The sequence below is a fragment of the Physcomitrium patens genome, chromosome 19 (genome assembly GCF_059467195.1).
Source record: "Physcomitrium patens ecotype Gransden chromosome 19, ASM5946719v1, whole genome shotgun sequence".
NCBI classification, from domain to species: domain Eukaryota; kingdom Viridiplantae; phylum Streptophyta; class Bryopsida; order Funariales; family Funariaceae; genus Physcomitrium; species Physcomitrium patens.
Window position 1 is genome coordinate 7,933,796 of NC_143428.1, and position 22,420 is coordinate 7,956,215.

Genomic DNA, 22,420 nt, shown 5'->3' on the forward strand with positions numbered 1-22,420 from the left:
AGATAAAAAGTAAAAAATAAAATAAAAATAAAAATTAGAATTAATAATTAAAAGTTAAGTGAAAGTTCAAAAGTAATAAAAGTAAAAGTTTAAGATTAAAAGAAAAAGTTTCAAGTTGAAGGTTAAAAGAAAGAAGAAAAAATTAAAAGATCACATTAATTTTTACTTTTTTTTTTCATTTTATCCTTAAAGGGTAAAAATGGATGGAAAGATAAGAATTTAAGATTAATTTCTAGAGTGAGGTAAAAAGTTCTTTGAAAATACTAAATAATATTAATTAATGATAATAAGACAAATGAGTGATAATATAGCAATTTAGGTGCTAAAAGATGTGATTAGAGGGTGATTAGGGAGGGAAATTTTACTTAGAATATATCAAGTTGAGGGCAGCAGATCCCTTGTCATTTGAAAATTTATCAATATTCTTCTACAGCTCTTATGTGATTGAATTTTTTTGTGGTTGAGTTTGACTTAGAGTTGCTTCTGTTCACCAAATTTCATGGTGATCCGAGGTTTGACATCCGAGATATATGTTTCCAAAGCAAGGCGACTTGAGCAGTATAGGCAGCAGACCCTCTTCTACTTAAAAATTCATTAAAAATCAGTTAATAGTTTAAAATTGACAAGTATAATTTTTTTCCTAAAACCACACTTAGTAGATTTCCTTTTCCAACAAATTTCAGCATGAAAATGTAAGTAAGTACTAAGATACAATTTTTCAAAGATGGTTGTTCAAAACTACCGAGGCAGCAGATCCCTTTGCGTTTAAAAATTCATAAAAAAAATTCATAAAGATTGGAAATTAGTGATTTAAATTTTTTAGTAAACTTAACTTTAGATTGAATTCATTACAGCAATCCACATTAAATTTAAATTAGAGGTTACGGAGTTATAGATTTTTTAAGTTGACACTCCTACACTACCAAGGTAGTAGACCCTTGCCACCTTGAAAACTCGCCAAAAATTCGTCACAACTTCAATTTAAGCGTCCTTTATGCTGTTACAAAGCTAAGAGTGAGTAGAATCTTCTTACAGAGTTCTACAGAAAGGAAATAAAAAGAGATAGACTGAGCAAGTTGAAACCGAGGCCATACAAGTTTAAAGAAGAAGATTTGCACTCACAAGATGGGAGAACATTTTGTCATAGCTTCGCCATAAGAAGATGGAGAGAGAGAGGGAGCTCGGTCATCCAAGCCCTCTTCACTAGGTGGGAGGAGACCCAAAGATCAACTATTCACAAGCTCAAATCTGAGTTCTAAATCATAAGAATCAATTAATTTGCTAATTTAGTTGTAAATTTCAACTACAATTCTAATTCTAATTAGCCTACTTGAAAATCAGCAAAGATTCTTGCCATCAAAGCTTTCATAATCACCATTCTTCAATTTAAACTTCCTTAAGCATGAATTCTTGGTAAATCCAAAATCTAATTGCAAATAGGCCTTGAATTAATACGCTTGTGATTTTTTCCAATTTTTCTTTTTTTCAACTTTAAGTAGAGATTAAAATCACTATGAGAGGAAACTCCACCAAAAAATTTAGCTTGTCTCTATCTTTTTAAGATCATCATTAATTTAAAAATTAGACTTTATATTTTTTAATTTAATTAAATTAAAAAATTAAATTAAAGCTTAAAAATCTCAAAATTAATTAAGAAGATAGAACGATTAGATTTAAGGGACTTTTTAACCATAGTCAAATTAAAAATTAGATTTTGGATTAAAAATTAAGATTGTGGATTAATTTAAGATATAATTCCTAAGAATTAGAAGAGAAATTCTACTAAAAAAGTAGTTCTATCACTAAAAAAAAGATTTAAAGTAATTCAAGAAAAAAAAATCATAGACATGTTGAATTTATTTATTTTTTGTTTTTAAATTTTTAAATAGTCAATAAATCTATTAATTAGAAGTATCCATCTAATTAACAACCTAAAGATATGATCAAAGTTATAATTAACTAAAAAACTAATTTGGATCTATTAATTAGATATATTAATATTAAAATTAATAAAAATATATTAAAAATTACAAAAATAATTATAAATAACCATTAGAACTTTTAATTATATTCACAAGTAGATCAGAGGATATACTTAATTGAATTTATTTGACAAAGGTCAAATCAACAGTCAATGTTGATTTCATTGCTCAAAGATGAAAATGCAATGACTTTAAGAGGATTATTCTTTGTTGATCAAAAGATATGTCTCTTTCTTTTGGTGCAAGATAAAAGTGTCTAGAATCAACATCTAATAAACTTTTTTTATTTCTAGGTCAATATGTGATCTTGAAATCAAATTTTGATAATAACATACTCCAACAGATTTGGCGATAATTTAAAACATGTGCGGACATGAAATATTTGAGATTCTTATGATTTGTATATAGTGTGACTGGACTTGAAGTACCTTTTAGATAATGAAGCCATTTTTGAAATGAATCTACAATTATAAGAAGTTCTTTGTTGTAGATCTCATAGTTAATCTCGGTTGTTGAAAATTTCTTGGAATAGAAAGCTATTAAATGGATTTTGTTATTTGTTCCCATTTATGATAATAGTCCACCTAAGGCAAAGTTTGATGTATCTGGTTCTATAAAGAATGCCTTAGAAAAGTTGATGTGATAAAAAGTTGGTGTAGAAGTAAATTCTTCCTTCAAAGTAATAAATGATACTTTGGCTTCTTTATTACATTGAAGTTTATCTTTACAAGTCAAACATATAAGTGAAGCTACAACTTGAAAAAATTTCTTGATAAAGATTTGGTAATAATTGGCAAAGTCCAAAAAGCATTGCACATCTCTTATTGTTCTTGAGATCTTCCAATCTATGATAGTTTGGACCTTCTTTGGATCAATCATAAGGCATTAATTGGAAATGATGTATCCCAAAAAGTCAACTTAAGTAGTGCGGAATACATACTTTTTTATCTTTGTGTATAATCTTGCATCTCTTAGTTTTTGTAACACACGATGAATATAAACTTCATGCTCTTCTATATTCTTAGAATAGATTAAAATATCATCCAAATAATAGATGATAAAATTATCAAGAAATTCACAAAAGACATCATTCATTAGATGTTGAAAAGCAATTGGTGCATTCGTGAGTCCAAAAGGCATAACATTATATTCAAAATGTCCATACCTAGTTCAAAAAGTAGTCTTCTATTCATTTCCTTCTTTGATGTGAACCAGATTATATGCTCCTCATAGATCTATTTCTGTATAGATCTTTGTTTGATTTAGTTATTTAAGAAGTCTTGAAATCAAAAGTAGAGGATACTTATTCTTGATGATAATCTTGTTAAGTCCTTGATAGTCTACATACATCCGAAGAGATTCATCTTTTTTCTTCACAAATAAGATAGGAGCTCCAACTAGAGATTTAGAATAGTGTATAAAGTTTTTAAACAAGTTGTCATCAATGTACTCTTTGAGCACAGCTAACTCATTTTGTGATAGGCTATAGATTGGTCCAAATGGTAGTTGAGTTTTTTCTTGAAGATTGATGGAACAATCATATAGACGATGCTCTGAAAGTATATTTACATACTTCTTTTTAAAAATATCTTAGAATCTTAATATTGGCTAAGAATATTACTTGATGTCTTTTCACCATTAGCAGTGGACGTGGCATATATAAAAAAAGATGGCCCTTCATTTGTAGGATGCATGAAAGTTCTCACATCTACCAATAATGATTTGGATAAACTAAACTTATGGATTTCTACTTGCGTAGCAGGATCTTGAGCTAAATTATAGAAAAAATTAAGATTACAAGAAATCCAATCTATTTGAGGATTATATCTTTCTAACCATAATAATCCTAAAATTTTTGAATTAGAAGGAAATTTAATTATATTAAATAATAATAAACTATTGTAACTACTAATTGCTACTTTTACAGGAATAGTTTCATGTATAATATTTTCAAAAGACAATGAATGTCCATCTATTACTTCTACATACACAAATTTGATTTCCTTAACTAAGGATATATCTTATTCTTTGATAAATTATTCATCTATAAAATAGGTTGAGACTCTTGAATCCAACAAGACTAAGACTTTGTAATTTTTTAATCTTAAAAAAACTTCTATTATAAAATAAGGTGAGGGATCTAAGGAGAGAACAAGACCTTTACTAGGTATTGCACATCATTCTATCCGCATGGTCCCTATTGTAGTTGGAACAACTTGCGTGCTGACACATTATTTTCTTTGACAATTGTGCTTCTCATTTTGTAATTGTGTTGCTTCTTTAGACACTATTGAGTAGTATGCCTAGCTTCTCTATAATATAAGTAGAGACCTTCTTCATGACGTCGAGTTTTTTCTTGCTTTGTGAAGCCTTTAAAATGTACCATATCAATTTGCATTAATTCCAGCCTTGATGAATAAGTTTCAAAAAACTTTGGAGTTACCATTGTCGAGATAGAGAGAGTTTGCTTCAAGAAAGCACTAGGCTTCTTGTTGAAGAACATCAAATACTTGCTTAGTTACAACCACGTAAAGTTTAAGCATAGTATGTTGCTAATAGTAAAAAGATAGCAAAGAGATAAAGTAAATTATTGTGTTACTATCGAGGCTTTAGTAAGATGAGGTAAAAACAGATGTAATATCAAATAGATAGAAGTTGACTCATTGGTGGGCAAACCAGCACCTATAAGTAAAGAGTATTGGAAGTAAGAATTATCTTCCTCCACACTTCTCTTAGAGTACAATCCTTGCTGATGCTAAGTGTTTGTAGCCTTTAGACTTCTATTTTTCAACATTTTTAGCTCCCACTCAATGCTCAATCAAGTCTAAGATATAAAAGTACCAAATTTGTATATATAATATATTTCCTTTTAGGAAAATTATATCAAAATATAAACCCAAGTACCAAGAAGACACCCATATGTATGATAAAGTATCTTAAAACCTTATATATCCTTATAAGAAATGTTTTTTGAACTTGAACAGCTCATATCTCACGATCGGTCTATCCAAACAACCCTAAATTTTACATAAAGTATTGATATACTTTCAAAAACTACCACAAAAAAATTTAATTGCAAATTCCTTACGGATCTTGAGATATTATCAAAACCCTAATAGTAGCTTTAAACCCTAGCTTATATACATCCGCATGCTAATTTCTTTATATCTCACAAAATAAACACTCAAATACTATGAAACTTTAATCTATAGCTTCTTAACTTAATAACTTCCACTTATGGAAATTTTGAGCCAAAAATTCATCCAGAAACTCAAGATATGGCTCCAACCATTACTATCAACAAAATGACTCACTTATTGCCTTTGAATTACATGTGCTGTCTTCAATGCCCTATAATTCCTTCATCTAGACTTAGAATTCATCAAACAATATATGTAAAGTATAGCTAAAAAAGTGTTCTCTCCTATTCTAGTTGCCAATCTTTCATTGCTCTCCGTACGCATATGTTATGCTTCAAAGAGTGATAGTAGATACAAATTTGACACCTTAACTTTGAATACCTATATCTCCTTCACAAAAACTCGAAATCATATAAACTCTTCGCCCAAATTATATCCACAACCTTGAACTTACTGATCTTAGCCTTCAAAGCTCGAATGACTTCAAAAGAGAAACCCTAATCCCTAATAAGGCCTCGGGTAGCCTCCTTGAAGCCCATTGGATATGGCCTTCGACCAATAGGAATGAAGATCCCTATTCCTTGCCTTCATCCAACCATGCCTTGCTTTCATCCCTTCCAATAAGCATCCTACTAATTAAGATTTTTTTCTTTAGGCTCTAATCTCTTCTCAAGGCTTTATACTAAATATTTAGGTCTTATGATTTTTTTAAATGCTATAATCAAAAAAGATAAAACTCAAAATAAAGTTTTTTAAATTCACTCTCTTTAAATTAATCTATTAACCATTCTAACATATATCTAGATTTATTAACATATAATATATTTTAACTAATTTTTATATATTGTAAGCTTTTATAGTATGACACTGTCATTATTTGACTTATTCCTCTCTAACTGATTCTTTGTTCTTGATATCTTTTAAATAATTTATTATCATATGAAATGGCTTGAACAATAAATTATTTCAAATATTCTGCCTTCAACATTGTGAATAAAAAATCTTTAATGTTGTCTTTCAATCCATGCCAAAATTGATTGATAAGGACTTTGTTATTCTAGTCCATTTTGCAATTGAGGTTTTAGAATTTAATAGCATATATGCTGGCTAACCGTGATTCTTATTGAAAAGATAAGAGCTTAGTCTCTACTATCTTTTCTCTATCACTTTCTCCAAATGTAGCTATAAATATTTCTAAAAATGAATTCAAATCATAAAAAAGTCACAAATCTTTTTCCATCAAAGATACAAACCAAAAGTGACTACTAGATAGAAGTATGCCTATAAATCCAACTTGAGTAAATCCATTAGATTATTGGAAGGAATGTAATCTTAGATAAAGCTTGACTTCTTGCAAAAATTGTTGAAATTTTGATTTTATTCCATCAAACTTCTCAGGCATATTAATTCTTGTCCCTGTCATACTTGTAGAAATAAAACTTTCTAGATTTGGTCGTAAAATTAATCTACTTGCTTTGTTCAACTATACAACTTCTTAATGTAGACTTTGAACTTCTTCTGTAAATAATTTAAAAAAATTTTAAATTTTAAATTAGAGGAGGATAATCCATAATCTCTAATATCAAAAAAAACTTCTGTAAAGATTTTTGATAATCTACTTTTTTTTAAGGAAAAAATCAATGTTAGAAAATAAGGTTTTTTCTTTAAAAGTAGATAATCTACAACCTTCAAAATATAATAATAAAATTAGAGTAATTATCTTATTTCTAAAATAAGATAAAAATAGTAAAATAGTACTCTTATGAAACTATCAAAGATATGAACCTCAAATAACTAAAATATCAATATACTCTTGTATCATTCAAAAGGACTAGAAAATCATTTAAAGATGGTGTAGTATTAAACTATAATGGCTATTGCCAAAGACAAGAAGACTAAGAAGTCTTAAAATAAGATTAAAGACTAGAAAGGTATTGATAAGAATAAAGAAGGCTTCACTCTTGTTTCCATATATATTCTCTAACTAGGAGCTATGTGGTGATATTCTATAGGACTTCTAACATGTGTTGACTTTGCTAACCACATATCTTAACTTACAAGGCAAGTTATCTATGTATGTACTACATAGTTAGCTTATTCTATAAGCTATTATATGGAATTAATTTATTTTATAAGCTATCAACACGTGATTAACTTGTTGGCCAAGTTTCTAATCTACAAACACATCTAAAATCGAAATTACATCTATAAAGCTTTTAAGAAGCTTTTCTAAAAGACTTTATAAAATTAATCTATATTTATCTACTTCTATCTAATCATATAACTATTGAGATAAATATGTATGTCCATGATATGTGGTTCCAATTGTATTTGGAGAAACTTATTTTTTTACATATCATTCTCTTTGGTAATCATGCTCTTTGTTTTGTAGTTATATTGTTTTTTTGGACAATATTGAATAATATGCTTAGATTCTCTGCAATATAAGTATAAATCTTTTTAATGCCATTGAATTTTTTCTTGCTTGATAAGAAGCTTGATACGTACGATATCAATTTGCTTAAATTTTGGTCTTGAAAAATAAGCTTTTGTGAACTTAGAGGTCACTACCATGGCTTGATTTCTACTTTTATAACCAAAACTTTATTCTTAGCATCTTTTAAAGAATCAATTGTTATATATTATGGCTTGAGCAATAAATTTCTCTAATTAATCTAATCTTAGCAATATCAAAAATAAATCTTTGATGTTATATTTTAATCCATAACAAAATTGATTGATAAAGACTTTATTATTTCAATCTACATTGCAAGCAAGATTTTAGAATTCTACAATATATATGGTAGCTAAATTTTATCTTTGTCATAAAGATATAAGTTTGATCTCTATAAACTAAAATAAACCTCTATTAATTGAGAGTTTATTTTAATTCACAACTATTTAATTACCTAAAGTTTCTAATAATTTTCTATTATCATTTGATTAAATATTCAATAATTCCAAAAAAAACTTCAATTTTGATTAATATAAATCTTTCTAATAGATAATCTATTCTAGTTTATTAATATTAATTATCTTATAATTTAATTGATCGAGTTGTCTCCTATTTTGTTTAACTTCTCAATCCTCTACCTATTAAATTCACCTTCAACCTCTATAACAATGATAATACAACCTCTTAAATAATACAAGGCTTTCAATTAATTCAAAAAAAATTCATACTTGAAGGATAATATTTTATATAATTTAATTTAAGTATATTTATTTATTTTTATTTTATTTTTATTTTTATCTAGTATTGATTATCATCCAATTATGATCTCTAATCATCAAGGACTTTTTGTTAGCAAGGGCATACAAAATCTAACCAACTCCTTGACATAAGAAATTGAAGAGTAGCATTCACTACATTCCTACAAGGAACTTCTCATTCAAAAGATGAGATCAATGAATGTCTAGACTCTAGATTCTTGCCACTACTTCATATATAAGATATTAACAACAAAGAAAGAAGATGATTGACTAAACTAAGTATTTAGGGCTTGGTTGATCCATCCATCTATACACTAATTGCTCATTACTTCCAGAAATAAGTATAATGACATTAAAAACTCCAAACATTAAATAATAATATTTAAAGAATAAAACAACAATTATAGTTTTATTAGTTTTGCTTCATAGCATGCTAGTAATAAGGTACGTCTTTACATATAAATTCTTTGATATCCACCAAGTTCACTTGATTAATGCTTTGGCTGCAGATGCTTTCATTAAAACCATTGATCTTTGCTCCAATCAAAGCAAATCCAATAATTTTTCTCATACAACTTGCAATTGTAACACAATCTATGTTTTGGTATTATTCCAATTACAGTGCCTTGATAAATAATACAAATTTTTAGAATTAGCTTAAAAAGAAACAAGAAGTATTGGTACTCCTTTTGAAGTCCAATTGCATGTTGTTCCTACAATTCTATTTGCCATGTCCCTTGCAACATATGCAACATGCAACAAGAACAAAAAAAATATAAATCTGTAGCTTTGTAAGAACAATTTGAGACTTCTTCAATTATAAGAAATCAAATTGTGTTATAGCACCATTGTTAATACATGAATCATAATTAAAAAGAAAAAAAAATTATCTCATCGATACCAAAATGGGAGCCTTGGTACTTTAATACTAAAGCAAAAAATCTCAAGGACTATCAATGCTGCTAAATGATAGTCAATGCCAATTAAAAATCAGCTCCAACATTGTGCAAAATCCTCATAGTCCATGAATGTAGGACCACTACCGCCTTGCATCTTAGCCTCCTCACTACACTAATCTAACTCATCCAATGCAAGGCCATATTATAGCACAACTATAAACCCTTGACATTGCAATTCACATATGAAAAAAATAGAATAAATTTCCATGAAGATAATTACTAATACTACAATACTTTAATAATTGCTCAAAAGTGCCAAGTACGGAGCTCCAATCAACACACAAAGGTAATTTAGTGTTGCGCTATTTCCACTAGGACCACAATTAAATAAAAAAAGAAGACACTTCTTCAATACTATTGGTAGCAAAAACCAGGCGTGAAACTGAATGAGGTATTTTTTTTTTGCAAGACTCCCACAATGCAAAGTAGATAAAAAAAAAAAAAAAAAAAAAAAAAAAAAACATTTTAGTGTATTGTTGTATGCCATAATTTTCTATCTAAAAATACATTGGATATCTAATTATAGAGAATTTAGCTTTAATTTATTGAATAAGTTCCAATAAGTGATGTTTTTTTATTATAAAGACCAAAGAAATAGAATAGTATTTAAAGATATTCTATTGATAAAATCCTTTTAAATTTAAGAAGCTTTATACATAAGACTTTCTAAAGCATCTAGAAATGTCCTAATATCCTTTGCTATACCAAATTATAACTAATTTTTTGCCCATAAGTTTGATTTTTTACAAGCTCAAAGAAAATCCATAATCCTCTTACAAATATCCATCTTTATATCATAATTTTTCCATAGCTCTACATCTCCATTTTTAACATATTTATAAAGTCTTGGCTCCCAAAAACTCCTTAACTTTGTATAAAATACCTAATTTTTAGCAAAATCCTTCTAAAATATTTTTCTCTTGCTAAGGATTTTTTTTCTCGGAATTTTAGAAATTCATATCTCTTGATCCAATTATTTAGTTATTTTCAAATTTCTAAATAATATAGGTACAAAACTTATACCTTAACTTTGAGCACCTATATCTTTCTCATAAAAACTCCAAATTACACAAAATTTACACCAAAACTATACCAAAATCCTAAACTCTCTGATCTTAGCCTCTTAAGTTTGAATTGCCTCAAAAGAATAAACCTAATTCCTAATAAGGCCTCAAGTAGCCTCTTTAAAGCCTATTGGATATACCTTTTGGCAAATAGCAATGGAGATTTTCATCATCTATCTTCATTCATCCATATGGATGTCTTAACTACTCTTTTTGCTATCAAAATCTCTCTCCAATCCTTTTTTTTAAAAGATTTACATAGTATGTGCCCTAAACATCAAATAAAAAAAACAAAATATGATTTCAAGAATCACCAATGTCTAATAAAGGTGGCTCTAGATATATAAAACTATCATCAATCTAAAATCAACTTCAATAATAGTCCTTTTAAATTAACTACTTTAAAGTAGTAATCTAACTATACTTTGTGACTAACTAAAATCTAATAATGTGGTTCTTACCATATTGTATAATAAATTATACATTAAATATTTATAAGCATTATTTTTGCATAATAATCAAACCACAATACAATAATATTTGAAACTTATGAATATATAAAGAAAAAAAAATCACAAAAAAAGAAAAAGATGATCCAAGGCAACTGTGAGCTCTTAATTATACTCTAAAATTAAAAAAATTTTTATTTTCCTATTTTATGATAATTAAACATGTTAGATTAGGATTTATATAAGTAGAATTTAGTTTTATAGAATTTTTAGGATTACAACCCCTCATAGTATAAATCACAGCCTAATTCCTTGATATAGGTTAATTAGGACTAAAGTGATAAGAGTTAGAAAATTAGAATAGCAACTTAGTTAGTTTAATAATTAAGAGGTTGTTAGTCATTACTATAAGGGTTGACTAAAAACCAATGAGTACAAATATAATCATTCACATGATTTAGGGATTAGAATTATAATTTTCTAAAAGATTTAAAAAAGTTAGCAATGGTAATTTTAGATTTTTCCTCCAAATTCGATAAATTTAAGCCGCATGGTGGTTCTTCTACTTAATGGGAGTCTTTTTAATGCAATGGTGGTACCGGATTTACCTCGTGGAGTGAAGAAAATAAGATCAGCAACCTCTCCTTCAAAATACAAGAGAAGCAATGAAATTCTCATTTTGAAGAATTTCTTAAAAAAATTGCCAAGATCCTTGTAAGTAAAAACTTCCATGGAAATTATAATTGAGCATGGATTGGGACATGTGAGTAGTCGATCTTAGCTTAAAAAGGTGTTTTGAACACAATAGTGAAGTTAGATTTACAAAAAAATGCCTTCTTGACCACTTACAAGGGCCATCAGCCTTGATAACGAGATTGGCTCTTGGATGAATGAAGGTCGTAGATCTAGATTAGGGATCTGAAAAATCAAGGGTGGAGATGAAGCCACCCTTCTACAAGCCTCCACTCAATTGTATAAGAGAGGCTTGGTTTTCCAAGCCCTCTCTCTCTCTCCTCTTTAGGTGAAGGGCGAAGCCATGCTAAAATTTGGCCAAAAACCCTAATTTTAATTTCATTTAGATTTTAAATCTCATTTTGAATTTTGTAGGTGGATGTGCATGGATTTCAAGTTGTGAATGATAGTCATTGGGTCTTAAAACACGTTTCATTGTGATGAATAGCTCCCATGGCCTCCCAATTACTCCAAGGGTTTCAAGAGCCTCAGATTTCCTTCCATCAGTCATTCAATTGTTTTAGTTCCAATGTGATTTTTTTTTTGGTTGTATCTTTTGTTGTTAGCTTTCCAAAAAGGTAAGGCTCGCTCCATTTGGAGTTGAACTGAATTTCTGGTGAAAGTTTGAGTGTGAGGGGGTCGACTGCCTTCGCAGTTTGGATTAATCGAGTTTGGGAAGGCATTTCTCAGTGCCTGATAACTGAATTCGTTTGAAATTTTGGGAGCATCAATATTTGTAAGCTAAGCTTTGAAGGGTACGAGTTTCACTGGATTTGAAGACAATTTGAATTTTTAGCGAATTTCTAAGTGAAGGGGGTTGGTTGCCACGGCATCACTGAACTTCAAAGGAGAAATTCTCACGACTGGGTCACTAGATTGCAATGAAATTTGTTGGATCAGGAGCGCCTTTAAGTTAACCTTGCAACAACCTATGAATCATTCAATTTGGAGCTAATTAAAAGTTTTGGCGAATTTTGGAGTAGAAGGGGGTCGCTGCCTTCAATCCTTGGCATTGTCAAGGTACCTTCGCTTTTACCCCTCTTATTTTATTTTTACTTTTATCTTCATAGTAACTCGTAATCTCCACATTTTAACTTTTGACTAATAAATTTTAACTTTTAACTTTTAACCTTTAATATTCTCACTTAAATTTTTAAACTTTGAACTTTAACTTTTGAATTTAATATTTAACTTTAATTTTTAACTAACTTTAACTTTTAACTTTTAATTTAAACTTAATTTTTTATTCTTATTATGGATTAATAAAAAAAAACTTAATTAATTACTTTTATCCTTTTTTTGTGTGGTGAATTTCATCTGATATTTTAATTTAATATCGGTAACCATTGCTTGGAAGGGGTTAATTTTAATTGAATTACAAACACCCACATTTTAATTAACCTAACAATTTCACAATTGGGAATTCTTCCATTCTACCTCTTGAGCTTGTTGTGTAGTACTAAATCCATAGAGTGGTGGATTTTTGGCTCACAGCAACCTATAGCCCTATTGGCAAAGAAGATGTCAAAATTTAGGAGCCGCCTCTTGCCTTCCATCTATTTTTTTTATTTATTTTTTATTTAAAATTCTTTTTTTTTCTTTTTTTTTTTCTTCTTTCTTTTCTTTTTTCTTTTTTCTTTTTTTTTTCTTCTCTATTCTTCTTCTATTTCTTTCATATATATATATATATATATTTATATATATATATATATATATATTTATATATATATATATATATATTTATATATATATATATATATATTTATATATATATATATATATTTATCTTATTTTTTATATTATTTTTAGATTTATTTGTATTAAATATTCTATTTAAATTTTAGCTCTATTAAACACACAATGGAGATAAGACTATTATTAAAAATCCTAATTTTTTATTGGCTAATCTAAAAAAAAGATATATAGTTTAAAATCCCTTCTCAAGAACAATTCTACAAAAGATCTATTCTTCCAACTAACATTCTATTTTGTAAAGGTGCAAGAGTTGGTTTTATCTTCTTGTCTATGGTTTTATATTTTGTCTCTAGAATAACTTTACGTATTTGAAAAGATTCAAGTATAGAATAAACTTTCTTAGAATGAATTTCCACAATCATATAATCATCTTCTAATTCAATAGATGTAATGAAATTCAAAGAATCTCCCGATCCATCTTTTTCATAAATACCTAAAATACTCTCATCATCTTTTAATATGTTTAACCTACATATTTTTTTTTAATATTATATATTCTTTTTCTTTTTTTTTTTAAATCTTTAAATTTTTTGTATATAATATTTCTATATTTAAATTTTCTAATAAAACTTGCATCAAAGGCACCTACATCTTGCAAGAGTATCTTCTCTTTTGTATCTTTATAATTTTTCTTTATAATAGTATTTCCTTAAAATTCTTAAATCCTTCAACAATTCTTAACAATGACTTTTTTTTCAACCTATCTCAATTTCATTCATGATTAGGAGGCACAATTAGAAATTATACGATTTTTTTTTATCTTTATTATGTATCTATATATAGGATAAACTATCATCAAACTCTATTTTTTCTATTTGTATTTCCATAATTTATGGTTGTCTTTAAATCAATGGATAAGATGTTGTATCTTGAACAAAGAAATATTGCTCTATTATAACATTTCCAATTGGATTTTAATATCTAGACAAGCTCCATATAATTCACTTCATGTGTCATTAGCTACTTACATTATTCATCCATGCTCCATATCAATTGGCCACATGTACTTCTTATAAAGATCCCTAGATATAAGATTTATTTTAAAATTGTAAACAATTAAAGTAACAAGTGGTTCTTCTATATTTTCTACCTTCACCAATACTTCTACAGTTGCATTTGTAAAATAATTTTGAATATAATGGCTTGAAGCTTCTATTTCTTTGTTACTACAATCTTCAAAATGTACTTATTGATTATAACCATTTCTTTTACTTAATAATTGCTTAAAATATTTACCAACCTCATCTTCATCCTTGTATATTTTTATATCAATACCATGACTCATTCCAACTTCACTCATTAATTATTTCTTCTTTTTAATACTATCAATAATAACATCATAAAACTCTTTCTTTTCAATTCCTAAAATCTCTTTTAATATGAACTCCTTCTTAGCATTTAATACACATTCTTTTAACACCTCTTTTAAATTTGTTGATACTGTAATATTAGACAATAATTTATAAGATATTGATTTATCTTTATCTTTTGCATCCTTTTTTTTTCTTCCAATATTGTTGAAGTATTTTTTGTAGACAATTCTTAAGAAGCCACCTCACGAGCTTTGTTTCTTCAAGTTTGCCTCTTAGAAGAATTTCCTTCTCTTATATTGTCAAACTTTCTTCTTTTGTTTTCTTCTATTAAGGCTTCATATTAGCTCTTAGTAGTATATATATATATATATATATATATGAATTAAAAGAGCTTCTATAAGATCTTTTTAACTTATTGCGCCTTGCATTGTAGTTGTAATTTTCAATAATACTTGCCAAGGTTTTTTTTTTTTTTTTTTGCATTATAGAAATGATAGTAGTCTAAGATCCACTTGTTTTTATATTTTCATCAAAGTCATCATCTATCCTAGCACCATAACTTATACTTTCTTAAGTTGTTAGTTCATGTGCTATTAAATAATTTTGAATCAATGCTCTCATACTTCTTTTGTAAAAATTGGTTTGAAGGAAGTTCATTGTATCTTTTAATGTCATCTTTTCATCTTTCCAAAAAACAACTCCTTATTGCACCATATTATTAAATTCATTGCAATGATATTATTTGCATCCAAAAGTCCTTATATATGAAATATAAGATTTCTTCCTACTCCATGCTTCTTTTAGACTTGTTGATGTGAGTATACTTATAAGGCACCTATTTCTTATATATACCATATTTACCACGGCTTTTGTCTAAAACTCATGCCCAAGGTATTGAAGAATGAAAAGAGATATTCTTTGAAAGAAAGAAGATCACATGATAAATAATAGAAGAACCACATCTTTCTTTAAATAAATGAAGAATATACCAATGTTATATTTCTTGCTAATCCATTAAATTTTATGATGTAATGAAGTCTACAAATACTATAAAGTGGAAGAAGGTCGTAGTAAAAGAGTACAAATTACTCATAGATAATGGAACATGGAAATTGACTAAACTTCTACCAAATCAATTTTTAATTAGTTGTAAGTAGGTGTTTAGAACCAAATGAGATGTAATAGATAAAGTTATAAGATATAAGGTAAGTTTAGTTACCAAAAGCTACTAATAAGTTAATATTATTAATTTCAATAAAACATTTGATCTTAGATGCTATTTAAGTACATTATCAAGGCAACCAGGATAGAGTGATATTCATTTCAAATAAATTAGATAGAAGGCTTATAACTACTTTTTATAAGATAGTTACTTATAGAAGCAATGTAAACAAGATAGTAGTTTGTTACAAAAAATAGTTTGTAAGAAAGAGATGCAAAAATAATTAATCTATGAATTCCATAATAGTATGTAGGTTGGACATAGAAGTATTTATGCCACCATTAACAAGTTCAAAGAAAAATATTGGTGGCATAATATGTATAGAGATGTAGTGAAGTTTGTGGAATCATGCGAGACTTATCAGATATACTCAGAGATTCAACATAGAGATGGATTACATCCCACGTATCCATTTTCAATACATTATAAATGGGTTGTGGACTTAATTACTATGCTTATGGGAATATAGCAAATATAGTACTTAGCTTTGGCATGAGAAGATTTATCTAACCAAGTAGAAGGAAGAGCTCTATGAACAAAATCCAGTGAAGGAATTTGTAGATTTTTACTGGGAGATGTAGTTTGTAGATATGGATGTATTGAAAAAATTACTGTTGATCATGGAAAATTGGATGTACATGAGACTAGACAGTTCTTTGAAAGATTTGGAGTCAAACTAGTACTTACTATAGCTTATAATTCAGAAGGCAATGCTAAGAATGAGTGAGGTCACGCTCCTATTGTAAAAGCCATTATTAAAGCTTGCAAAGGAAGAGCAAGAGAATGACAAAGATTATTACTATTTGCTCTTTGGACTGATTGTATTATTCATAGTTTAGTGACATGATATATGTCAGTAGAGTTAATGCAAGGACAGAAGCCCATTATGCCAATTGAAGAGTAAATAACCACTTAGAGTATCTTACCTTCACAAGACAATATGTCTAGGAAGGAACTTCTTGTATTTCAAATTCGATAGCTAAAAAGAAGATCTAAAGATGTAAAAAAAGTAATTATAAGAATGAAGGAGTTATGCTTGAAGAATAAAGATAGATTTGATAAGCAACACAAACTAAGGCCAAAAGATATTCAAGTAGGTGATTGGATTTTGGTATATGACAACAGCTTAGATAACCAACATAACGCTCTTAAAAAAAAATTTAAGTGTTGGTTTGGGCCTTATATATTTTTACATGTTTTAGATAATGCTACATGTGCATTAAAGGAATTATATGGAACATACTTCAAAATTCCAATTGTAAAAAAATATATAAAACTTTTCAAATAATGAGATGAAGAGCTAATTCTTAAAGATATTGGAGAAGAATTTGATCTATTTAGGCATAGAGAAAAAGAACTAGATTTTGAAGAAGATATTACATAGGAAGTAATATGATACCAATCACAACTTTGGTTGTTTTTGGTGCATATTAGAGGATGCACAAGTTTGGAGGAGGTGGATATTGTGCTGTAATTCGGCTATTATGTGAAAATAAGGTTTTTATATATTTAATACATAATATACTAGACAACATGATAAAAGCCAAGTTAGTGAATTTTAATTGGTTATAAGATGAGGATAGATTACTATCTCAAAAAGAGATAGTTTAAAAGGGCTTCTATTAGAATTTATATAACTATATTTTCTTTTGATAGTGACTTTGAAGTTGATCTTATTAGTAGTAACATTTAAATATTTAGAGTCACCTTTGTTAGATATTGTTGACCCTTAAAGTCTTATTTTATTTCTTTTATATGGTGTTTAGGGCATATATTGTGTAAATCTTGTAAAAAAAAGAATTAGAGAGGGATTTTGGTAACAAAAAAGGTAGTTAGGGCACTCATTTATTAAGTTGTTATTTTTAAACCTTCATAACTTATTCATAATAATTCAAATTTACATGTTTCTTATACCATTGAAAAGATAAAAAAATAATATTTCTATAAATATATTTTTTTACTTTTATTTTTTATTTTTTATTGGATGAAAACTTAATAAAAAAAATGTGACTAGTTTTATAGTATACAATTGCTTCATTGTACTTGTTTCACTTGTTTTTGTGTTGTGCTTCTTTTGTTCTTATTCTTACTACTTCCACTTCATATTATCAATTACAAGTAACTCTTAATTGAGGTTATATTGTAATTTGGATTGAGGAGTGAATTTTATACTCACATTTTTGTGCATTTTCTAGGAGGGTGGTGCTTTTAATGGTGTGTGTAAATGTGATGTTGCTTATTGTAATTACCTTGCTTGGTTTAATTGAGTAAATAATTCAAAGAGGTCATCAATATTGGTAAATATTCTACATTTCTTCTTAATTATTGTAAATAAAGCATTTCAAATTCCCACTATATAAGATAGTCAAGAATTTTATTATTGAATTGAATGTTGATTATTCTCAAGTTTTTATCAATCAGTTTTTACTTGTTGCATCTTTTAAGTTGAAACTTTTTGAAGTTGTGTATCTTCTTGTTAACTTTTCAAAAAGATATTGTAAATTCAAATTAAAGTTTTTTTGAATTTTTAGTAAGTTTTAGAATAGAAAGAGATTCACTACTTTAGAAATTTCATGTACTCCATGTTTAAAAAGATATTTTTTATTGCTTGGTGATTATTTAATAGTAAAAATTTAAAAGTAAAAGAACCTTGAAGTTTAATTTGTAGTGGTAAAAAATTCAATGCTATTGAATCAAAACTAAATTTGTGGCGAATTTTGGAGTAGAAAGAGGTTTTTGCCTTAAGCAAAATACAATTGAGGTTAGTGATTTTGGATTTTTTATTTTATATCTTATATTATATTTTAAAATTTTATATTTAAAAATCTTCTTTTTAACTATATAAAATTACAATAAAAAATAAAATAAAAGTATATATATATATATATATATATATATATATCAAGAAAGAAATAAAATAAAATAAAAGCAAAAAAAAATCAATATTAAATTTAAATAATTATTAAATTAGTTAATAAAAAATGTAACTTAATTGATAGTTTTAATTTATTTTTAAATTTTATTTTCACTTTTATTTTCACTTTTGTTTTTACTTTGATTTGTCTTTTATCTTTATTTTTTTATTTAATTTTTACTCTTACTTTTATGTATTAATATTTTTTTACTCTTTTCCATACATGTTAAGTTTTATGTATTAAGATAAATTTAATATACTTTTATTATTCGTTAATTGATTTTTTATATAATATTATTATTTCTAATCTTAAGTAATATTTGATTAGTTTATTTTTAGTGTTAGTATTACTTGGTGGTTATCTAAAGTTAGTTGTCAATTCTAAAAGCATAAGAAGTAAAGCTTGTCTTCAAGGTTCATCACTCTCTTTTCCTGCAATTTTTCCAATTGAGAGCCTTTCTCTAATGGTAGGAAGATTTAGTCACTTCTTTTATCCCCCGTATCATTTTTTTTCATTATTGTAAATTTTGAGTTGACGGCTTTTCACTAATGGTAGGAACATTTAATCACTGCTTCCACTATTTTTATCTCTTTTATTCACAAAAGTAGTGTAGAAAGAGTTTAAGAAGAATTTAAGCGAATTCTGCATCAATAAAAGAAAAAAAAAATTCATGAAGAAGAAATAAGCAGAAAAATTAGATAAAAGAAATATGAAAAAAAGAAGAAAAGAAGAAGAATAGTGAAGACCAACAAGTTTAAATTATAATCCAAGGTGAATATCTTTTCAACAAATTTTATTTAGTTTTAAATTTATTTTGCTAACACAGATTGAGGTCTGAAAAGAATGAGCATAAGAAGAAAGAAGGGAAGCATTAATAGCTTACAAATAAGTAAGTCTTTGAACCTTGTCAATTATTTCTTTCTTGAAATTTTAAAAATTTTCTTCAATATATAGAGTAAGAGCTAGGAGTTGGAGGATAGAATCTAGGAGGAAGACATAAGAAGAAGTATATATATATAGTTCAAATTGGATAGAAAGAAGGTTATATTAGAAATTCTTTAATACATGCTAAGTTACTTAGTGATGCAGCCAAGTGAATTCTCTTTCAAATTTGATTGATGCATGTAAAGAATCTTTTTTTTCTAGTATATTTATTGTTAATCAAGTAGTAATTAAATTCCTAATTGTGTGTGTGTATATATATATATATAAAAAAAAAAAAAAAAAAACTCAGACTCTTTATCAGCAACGGAGTGCCTTTGCATTGAATGTTGCTTAAGATCACTCCTATAGAAGGTCATTTCGTATAATAAGCTAAGAAAAGAAAAGTGTAGAATAAGTAGTTATATGTTGAATTATAGATACTTAGTTTATAGTGTAAACAGGGATAGATGACTGTTGAAAAGGTAGTTCAGTAGATAAAATGGATGAATAATTAGGAAAAGTAGTTTTCATTAGAGATGTAGCAGTTGGTATCTTGTGGTAGCATAAGGAGGATGGGAGAGAGGAAGTAAGGGCGAGACTGTGATAGTGTGAGTCAGGGTAAGCTTGGTGCTACCTCTTTTCTTTTGTTTGTTATTTTCTTTGAATAAGAAGATTAAGAGTTTTTGAATATTGTGAAAGTGAATTATGGAATGGAAGTATGATTGTTATTAAATGGAAAGAAGAAAGATTGAATGCTAAAATCTGATTGTAGTTCAGCAGAGAGAATGACTCTGTGTTTGTGTAAAACACTGTAATGTGAAGGCAGTTAATGGTGAAGAACTCCAAAGTTTGGATTATACTATGATTATTTCCTGTCATTTAAGATAGTGCGGGATTACACGTTGTTGTTATCAGTGATGGTGGAATATTATTAGGAAGTGGAAAGTATTTTAGTGTTTTTTGGGTGTTTTAAGTAGTGCGGAATACAATTAATTATATGACCCTAACGTGTAAGCTCATGCGGTATTCTTTCCATGTATTCGAATTCCCCTATACAAGTTTATTCTGATTAGATTAATTAGAGTAAGTAAAATGACAATCACATTTTGGCGCCGCTGCCGGGGAAATTGATAATAGCATGGAGTATTAGGTATTAACTGCCGGTTGAAGTAGATGGAAAATAGGTAGCAATCGCAGAAGAATATAATGAAAGAATATGGTTATTAAGAATGAGAACTTAACAGTAAAGAAAATACGGCAATCAAGAGAAAGAATAGAGAGATCACAAGCAAGAAATTTGTTGCGAAACGAGCAACAAAGAAAGTTAAAAAGGAATCATAGACAAAGTTGGATTAAGCCATGGTTGCATGCCTGTCGTCATATTCGAGCATACCCAGAAGCTAATCAACATCTAATATTTCAGAAGTATATACCGTTAGAGAAATTGCCAAGAGCACTTGTGGAAAATTTGGTCAATAGGCCAGGGTTTCTTCTGAGACCGTTAACTAAGAGTGAGGGAATCACAGAACAGTTGGATACTCTATTGGATACGTTTCCAATAGTAGAAACTACCGATTCCATCAAAATTGGTTCTATAGAGTGACATAAATTATTGGTCAATAAAGGCCAATTCAGTGTGTTTCAAAATCCGTCATTCTCACCTCCTATTCAACCAATAAACTTGTTCAAGAATAATAATAGCAAATTGAGTAGGGTGGAAAGTTCGAAAAATATATTTGGAAGAGACGCAGACTATATTAACAAATGATTAAGTGTCACATTGTCAAATTCAATGACGACGGGAGGTCCAGCGGTTCCCATAGTTGTACAAATGGGTACTGTGAGTGATCGCACAACTAACGTGGCTCCATTACTTACCTTTAGGACTTTCCGGGTGCGGATCTAGATCAACATTTGTCGCAATTTTTGACAGCATGTGTCGCCAATAATGGGAGAACTGAGGATATTTGGTTACGATGGTTGCCAACAACTTTAAAAGATACGGCATTTGAATGGTATAACCGTCAACCAGTTGGTCAATTTTCGAACTGGGAAGCATTGAAGAATGCATTTTTGACCCATTTTCGACCAATTGGTTTTGAAGACCGTCTTCGAGGAAGGTTAATGAACAACAAAATGATCCTAGGAGAGGCGATGGAATCGTACTATGGCCGAGTAGCTGATATACTTAGTAGGTGGCCGAACCACCAAATACCGGAGGCATTTATATTATCTATATTAATAAATGGTTTGTACCCACCAGAGCTAAAAATGTTTGTAAAAGAAGCTCAACCAGTTACGGTATCTACATCCCTTGATAGAGCCAAGGTTTGGAAGAAATGCCATTATGATCAGTTTTTAACTACGAGTGCCACGATGATACCAGTTCAAAGCAATTATCAATATCCAACTTTGAACGGATCAGTGGGTAGTTATCCACAGATGATCAAAACACTGGCCCATTCAAGTGCCAATACTCAGGGGCCAGTTAATGTTATCCCATTGCAAGCTTTACCACCGCAAGTCACAACAGTGTATGCTCCATATTTTCCATATCAAACACAAGAGTCAACTATGATAGAAAAACAAATAATACCAGCTTCAAAAGATTCCAATGAAGCCTTGTTATTGAACTTGACAAAGAAAATGGAGGAAATGGCTGTTAATATGGCCATAGATAAGAAGAAGAGGCAAAAGCCAACCAATACTAGGACTAATGTATGGTGCAGTAATTGTCAAGGCCACGGTCATT